Consider the following 7,506-nt stretch of genomic DNA (forward strand, 5'->3'; position numbering starts at 1 on the left):
AAATTCACACAGGACACCGGATAAGACAGGAGAAATACTCCAGATATAACAGACTGACCCTAGCCCCCTGACACATAAGGGATATCTTCAACCACCTACTTACCATCCTGAGACAAGGCCGAGTATAGCCCATAAAGATCACCGCCACAGCACAGGGTGGGCGCCAACCCACGTCAGTGACTCAACCCACTTAAGTGACGCAACCCCTCCTAAGGACAGCATGGAAGAGCACCAGTAAGCCAGTGACTCAGCCTCTGTAATAGGGTTAGAGGCAGAGAATCCCAGTGGAGAGAGGGGAACTGGCCAGGCAGAGACAGCAAGGGCAGTTCATTGCTCCAGTGGCTTTCTGTTCACCTTCACACTCCTGGGCCAGACTACACTCAATCATAGGACCTACTGAAGAGATGAGTCTTCAATAAAGACTTAAAGGTTGAGCCGAGTCTGTGTCTCTCACATGGGTAGGCAAACCATTCCATAAAAATTGAGCTCTCTAGGAGAAAGCCCTGCCTCCAGCTGTTTTGCTTAGAAATTCTAGTTACAATTAGGAGGCCTGCGTGATTGAATAGTATTCTCACATAGGTGTTCCTTTTGTCCATTTAATGTAAGTATACACGCTTTCATACATTTATGCCTTCATAACCATGTGATTCATAGACTACTGAATGCAAGTGAAGCACACAAAAATCTAAATACAAAAACGAGATGTGTTGCAAATAGGCTGCTGGCACTGCTAAATTCCCCCGATGTAAATAATTCTACCATGTTCCTATAGTTACCACCCTTAATGGGTATCCTGGGTATAGACTTTTACAATTACCACCCTCAATGGGTTTCCTGAGGTAAGATGTAATCTCTTAAAGGTCCAATGCAGCCGTTATCTCAATATCAAATAAGTTCTGGCTAACAATGAAATACCTTACTGTGATTGTTTTCAATTGAAATGGTCCAAAAGAAACATATCTTAAGAGCAATTCCTCAAGCAATAATTTTGCTAGGACTGTCTGGGAGATGTCTGAGTGGGGAGGGGAAAACAGAAAGCTTGCTGTTATTGGCAGAGAGGTTTGGAACGCAAACTTGGTCTATTAACTAATTTGTCAACAGTCAAGCCAAAACTCCATCTCACCAAAACAGGCAGAAATTTCACGTGTATTTCAAACAACTCTTACACTTAAAGGGCATTATTATAATTTTCTACAATTTCAGTTTTATTCCTACCTCACAGTGTGGCAATATATTAAACACAGAAAGCCACGTTTTTGACTGCACTGGGCCTTTAAATTTGTAGGACTTTTGTTACCGCTACCACCCGCTATGGGTTTCATTAGGTCAAAAACAACATTGGCACCTCCTCCACACTGACTAAAGGCGTCTGTATGCTTCCCAGACAAAACAGTTCGTGCATATATTATGACGACATTTTGGTTCGTTTTGGACTTCGGCAAGGGTTTTTCGGTTGTTCAGGCACACAAAAAAAAATTATCCCGGCAAACCGAAGTCGGTAGCCGACTCGTCTGTGACTGGTCAACAGTAGGGATTCTACAATGAAGTGCCTGTTGTCATTCAAAGGGAGACGACTCATTCTCGTGCAAATTTTGTTCACTTGAGAAATACTGCACCAAACATTCTCCTCGGCAAAAAAATTGCAAAATTAATGTCTTATGTTATCTTAGATTAATTCGGACTATTTGAGGAAGTGTATACTGGCTACAGCGTTGACAAATGGACAAATAGTACGATTGCTGCTTTTTAAAAAGGGTTGGCTGAGATATAGTGTCATGTGTTACAGTCTAACACCCATTAAGGGTTAGCTGAGGTATAGTGTAGTGTGTTACAGTCTAACACCCATGAAGGGTTATCTGAGGTATAGTGTAGTGTGTTACAGTCTAACACCCATGAAGGGTTAGCTGAGGTATAGTGTAGTGTGTTACAGTCTACCACCCATTAAGGGTTATCTGAGGTATAGTGTAGTGTGTTACAGTCTAACACCCATGAAGGGTTATCTGAGGTATAGTGTAGTGTGTTTACAGTCTACCACCCATTAAGGGTTAGCTGAGGTATAGTGTAGTGTGTTACAGTCTACCACCCATTAAGGGTTAGCTGAGGTATAGTGTAGTGTGTTACAGTCTAACACCCATGAAGGGTTATCTGAGGTATAGTGTAGTGTGTTACAGTCTAACACCCATGAAGGGTTATCTGAGGTATAGTGTAGTGTGTTACAGTCTAACACCCATGAAGGGTTATCTGAGGTATAGTGTAGTGTGTTACAGTCTAACACCCATGAAGGGTTAGCTGAGGTATAGTGTAGTGTGTTACAGTCTAACACCCATGAAGGGTTAGCTGAGATATAGTGTAGTGTGTTACAGTCTACCACCCATTAAGGGTTTGCTGAGATATTGTGCTGGGCTTTGGACCTGCTCATAAAATGAACAAGGTCCCTGTGAATCAGTTGTTGTTACGCTTCTGCTCATATAAAATTAACCAGAAGCAGATTGGAGTTTCACCTTAGGACCTTGGCTCCGCTGAGGCTTTCAACTCAGCCAACGTGATCAGACTTAAAGGACGTGAAAGCAGCAACCTTGAATCATGTGGAGTTTCCTCCCTCTAAAGTTAACTTAATGATTTCCACCTTCATTCCCCTACACCACATTCACACCCAGCAGCATCCACCAGTCACACACATATCAGCACATACTTCGGTATCATGGACAGAACTAGATCTAAAATAAGAATACACACTTTATACACTTATGCTTAACATTCCATACATCAATAATACTTTTCTCTACTGCGACAGACCCTGACATCCTAAAGGCACCTCACCAATGTTCTTTAAATATCTTGAGAGATTCTCACAACATCAGTCACCCACTGGGCACAGACGTCAATTACATTTCTATTCAACATTGGTTCAACATAATTTCATCGAAATGACATGGAAACAATGTTTATTCAACCAGTGTGTGCCCAGTGACTAGTCAGAGTGCTGAACAGAGTATCATATCATATGCAGCTGTCAGCATTGATGTACTTTGTCAGCAGCTACTGGTTGTTGGGCAGGTGGTAAATTGGCTGTGCCAAATAATCATTGAAGTTGTTTGTGCTTGCACTAGCCCCTGTAAACACAATTTGCTGAATCCGAACAATGCAATGTTTCTATCTAGGACACAGGAAGGAATGAAACATAAAATGGATTTTACACCCAATTACATTTTATAACCTATGTTACAATGCCCCCATTTACTGTTAGCCCATGACATCAATATACCCTGAGTGTACAAAAAATATGTGTGTGTTGACACATGGTCATGAGTGTGTGCTTCAATACCACCGGTGACAGTTGGGAGTGCCACCACATGACATTGTGGCCTCATTGAAAAGAATGTGTGCGTTAGTGGTGCACGTCACCCGCAATTGCTAATAACCCGACTGTATGTGATAAAGTGAAAACCTGAGGCCCGCCACCGACCCCTTATGCTTGATCCAAGTATGTGGTCATAGGCGTTGTGTGGAGGGTGTGACGCAATTGCGGAGGCCAAATCAAAATCCATACCGCATTGTCGTGCGCCTCTCAAATTTTGTAACAATGCGTATGGTTCCGTATAGCTCCGCATTGACATGATTGGTTGACCGTAGGTGGAGGTCCAGTATAAACACAAACTCACTTCATTGACAACTTCCTTCACAATAGCTCTGCTCCGCTAAGCGCAAGAATAATGAAAGTCCTGATGTCTGCGGCTGCTGCATCGCAGTAAATGCTGTACGGCCACTTCAGATGGCGAATTGACCATGCAGAACCTATAACCCGCAAATATACACTGAGTGTACAAAACAACACCTGCTTTTTCCATGACATAGACTGACCAGGTGAAAGCTATGATCCCTTATTGATGTCACCTTTAAATGTAAAGTCCCTGGTTCTGGTACCGGTTCCGACCGACCGACATTTTAGCAAAAAAATCGATCTGTGGACACCATAGATCAAAATGGCTTACATTGAGTGATATCCTACACTGTCCATGGGAACCAGGGCTATTTATTGAGCCTGTATGACATAGGATGTGAAATCTGAAACCACTTAAAACTCTGACAGTCCAGCAACTCCTGGCTGAACCCTACCTCAGCCACTGACAAAGCACATGTCTGCATCTTACAGGGCTTTACATGGTCCATCCAGTGTCTGCAGTGGCCATACTGCGTTTATACTTATTTCCTTTGCTGAGCAGACCAGAGCTGTTGTCAAGGAAGTTGTTTTAAACAAAAAACACTTTCTGTTTGTCATTAATGGACAAGATTTAACGAGTTCAGGAAGCCAAGCTAAATGAGACCAGACATTTTGATCAAGAGAGACCTTTAGAAAATAGGCACATTTTGTCTAACACTAACAATACAAATCTGTATTTTACAATTATAAAGAAGGTGAAATCTTATAATTAGGTGTTTTATTTGATTATGCAAAGTGTAACGTCTGCTTCCAACTCACACTCTCAAACACGGATATCCCCTGAACGCAGCTCACTCTCCAGATCCCAAACACCTGAATTCTGATCACCTGGTTCACACACCTGTATGTCATTATCACACACTATTTAGTTCAGTTCTCTGCACCCCATCACTGTGAGTTATTGTTTGTTTTGTGACACGCTTCTTGTCAGAGTTCTGGTGGTGCCGTAATGTATGCTGCCCTGTGTATGATAGTGTTTGCCTACCTCACTAACGATGCCTATTCCCTACCTGTACCTTAGCCTATTGGATTTCCTGTTATCAACCTATTGCCTGATCTCCAGGACGACATTACTAGCCGTTGCCCTATTGGACCCCCTGTGTATGACCTTCTGCCTGCCCCTGGACCCAGCTACCTGCCTCCTCCTGTGGTCCCTTACAATAAACACCTGCTGCGCCCTCCGCTTCAAACCAACTGTCTCCCATCGTGTTCATTATACAAAGCATATAAGTCCAGCCTTATTCTTTTTTTAAATAGGAAATACGTTAAATATTTTATATTTTTATCATATTTCTACTGTTTACTTGAGCTTGTGTCCTCAAAAGTGACTACACCTCAGCAATTTACAATTATTTTTTTACCAGAAAGTTGAGATTTGAACCTTTCTTGGAGTATGTAGCATTACTAGTTATTGTTTATGGCCCTCTCATGATAAACAATTACTTTGGGAGATTACGTAGATTACATTTTGTTACATTTAACTGGTTAAATCTGCTTGAATCAGTGTAGATGAAGGGAAGGAGACAGATTAAAGGATTGTAAAGTCTTGAGACAATTGAGACATGGATTGTTTGGACAAGATTTGTGCCATTCAGAGGGTGAATGGGCCAGACTAAAGATTTAAGTGCCTTTGAACAGGGTATGGTAGTAGGTGCCAGGCACGCCGGTTTGAGTGTGTCAAGAACTGCAACGCTGCTGGGTTTTTCACACACAACAGTTTCTCGTGTGTATCAAGAATGGTCCACCACCCAAAGGACATCCAGCCGACATCCCACAACTGTGGGAAGCATTGGAGTCAACATGGGCCAAAGGGGGTGCAACTCAATATTAGGAAGGTGTCCCTAATGTTTTGAACACTCAGTGTATGGGGAGACATGCTGCTGAGGCATCAACTGTCATCCATATGCTGCACCAAAATATGCTTCACTTCTTTGTAACAATGTATATCAGATGTGGGTGACACAGCAGATAGCCAGTTCCTCTAAATCTTCAAATAATTTTAATTGTATCCATGCCTTAATTCATCAATCCTGTATAAAAAAAACAAGTGGAGATGAAAGGAATATCTTAATTATTACTAGTTAAGGTAACCAGACTCCAGACTAATATATAGCACATTATGTTTCCTAACATTGGGAGGAAGTGTCTGATGAATGAGATTACTTGGAAGGTGCAAATGAGAGATTGTGATACCTAGTGGCAAAGGAAACGAGACAGTTTTATTCATGGGTTGGATTTTCAACCAGTGTCTATGACATTATGTTGCAGCATTTTCTGGTGTGATTATATGATACACTGTATGACAATGACCCAGCAGTCCTCTGCTCTTGCTGGCTGACTGTCTGGTACACACAGTGGTTATTAACTGTGTGTAGCATACCAGACAGACAGAGAGAACTGTGGTGATGATAGTACTGTTTATCTGCTACAGCTGTTCAGTGTCATGCAGTGTCAGTATTTAGTCACATGGTGATGGTTCTTCCCATTATTTAAAATCAAGTCTAGCCTGAAACGTATAGCCACACAACTGTAATCAAAGAATTCATAATGGTTTTGTATACTTATCTGAATTTGCACTATTTTTCCACCATGATAATGCCAATCAACTAAGTAGGACTACACCATAAATAAGTCATTTCACTGATGGTATCTCATTCATGTGGCCACAGTTAGACTCTCAGAACTTATTTTAATGCGTGGCACCCATTGTGCTTGGGATTTTTAGATATTTTGTGTCGATCAGACTATGACATCTGTTCTGCTGTTGTCACTTCTGGGAAATTCAATTCCCCCTTCAAAAATACCCATTACGCAATATTATGAATTGTCAGCATCTCTGCTAAGAAAATGTGGTCTACGTGACTGTTTAGTGTATTGTTAAGTTCCTTATTTGATTCATCCTGTTTATTGTGTAAGGCCAGCAGTTTTTGAAGTGTGACCTGACCAGGGAAGAACTCTGGGTCCATCCTTGGGAGCCTTAGCCTAGTATTTTTTGGGGTTATGACTGGTGGTCTGGAAAAACTCTAGACCAGGGATCATCAACTAGATTTAGCCGCGGGCCGATTTCTTCTTGAGCAGGGGCCGGAACATAGACTGCAAATTGACTGCAAGAAGCCCAAACAGATATAATATTTGACTAATACAAAATAATTTCTAACTTTGCTTGAATATGATCTCTCAATTATGCGTGAAAATACATTTGACATTTTAGTCATTCAGCAGACACTCTTATCTAGAGCAACTTACAGGAGTAATTAGAGTTAAGTGCCTTGCTCAAGGGCACAGACAGAATTTTCACCTAGTTGGCTCAGGGATTCAAACCAGCAACCTTTCAGTTACTGACCCAGTGGTTAATGGCCCAGCACTCTTAACTGCTAGGATACCTGCCACCCAGATTCCTCAAATAAAAATCAATAAGAGCTGATTTCCTGGTGTTTTTAGAGTTTTTTATGTCCAACAATGAAAACTCAACAGAAAACCTGGGGGAACAAATAAACCACCATTTGCCCCTGGGGAACCCTGCTCTAGGCTCTACTCATGTGATACAATTTCCATCTGTTTGCTATGTCTCATTGAGTAAAAAGGGATTTCAAACAAGTGTCGTGCTTTACCATATAGTTTTCAAAAGATTGACCAAATAGAGTAGTATTTTATATAAATGAAAAAACGATGTGCTTTCGACAGTCCCTCCTTGCGCCAGTCCCCTCCCCTTACTGCTTGTGACGACGTCATTCCCTATTTAAGCACTGCGCAACCCTCACACATATCAGTTTTCAGACGAGAGT

This window comes from Oncorhynchus nerka, linkage group LG27, assembly GCF_034236695.1.
Source record: "Oncorhynchus nerka isolate Pitt River linkage group LG27, Oner_Uvic_2.0, whole genome shotgun sequence".
NCBI classification, from domain to species: domain Eukaryota; kingdom Metazoa; phylum Chordata; class Actinopteri; order Salmoniformes; family Salmonidae; genus Oncorhynchus; species Oncorhynchus nerka.